This window comes from Geospiza fortis, unplaced genomic scaffold (assembly GCF_000277835.1).
Source record: "Geospiza fortis unplaced genomic scaffold, GeoFor_1.0 scaffold264, whole genome shotgun sequence".
Taxonomy (NCBI): Eukaryota; Metazoa; Chordata; class Aves; order Passeriformes; family Thraupidae; genus Geospiza; species Geospiza fortis.
Window position 1 is genome coordinate 3,265,052 of NW_005054332.1, and position 866 is coordinate 3,265,917.

Sequence of the window (866 nt, forward strand, 5' to 3'; positions counted from 1 at the left end):
TGTTTTGTCTTAGAGCAGGTACACTGTGTCAGGCTATCAATAAACATGTGCTTTTTGTGACATAGACGACATTCCAACAGTACTCCTGGTCTCAGGCTATTTTGCTTCCAATCTGCCAGATGAACTCTGCACCAGCCTTTCTATGTGTGTGATTATGTTTGTTTTTTTCCCAGGGCTCGCACAGTCAAATATTACTCTGGTCAGCAGACTGTTGATCAAAATAATACATACCAAACTAATGGTAGGGAGCCATACCCCACTGCAAATGTAACTGAATACACTGTAGTTTGCTTGTGCAAATGTCTTTATGCAGAACTGCCTCTTTGTGTCCCTAGTGCCCTTTTTAAATTTTTCAAACTAGTATTCTTGAACCTGCCATCAAACCCAAAACAGTATATTCCTGTCTAATATTCCTGCAGTTCAAATACTCATATGTGCTCTCAGAACTACCAGCTGTAGGCATATGCATTTCAGCAATAATCCTGTTCTCTGAAACTATTACTTCAACATGTTTCTGATACCACATGGATAATTTTTTTTAATAATGAGAGTTAGCATCTCCACACCAAGAAAAGTGGGTCACATTTGTTTCTACATCTGCTTAGATACAAAATTCTGGAGCCTCTGCAACTATTCTCTATCTGTGTTTAATTGCTCTTATTGATGTGGGGACAGAGTAACAATTCCAGCAGTTTCCATGACTGCCCATTTTGTCATGAAAATATTATGGTGGTAATTTCACATTTCGATTCTGTCCAAAAGACATGGAACGTCACATGGATGTCTGCATCATAACATAAACAGTATAGGAAGCATGTTTAATATGTCTGTGATGCAAGTGGGGAGTAGTCAGAGCTCTAGGGGCC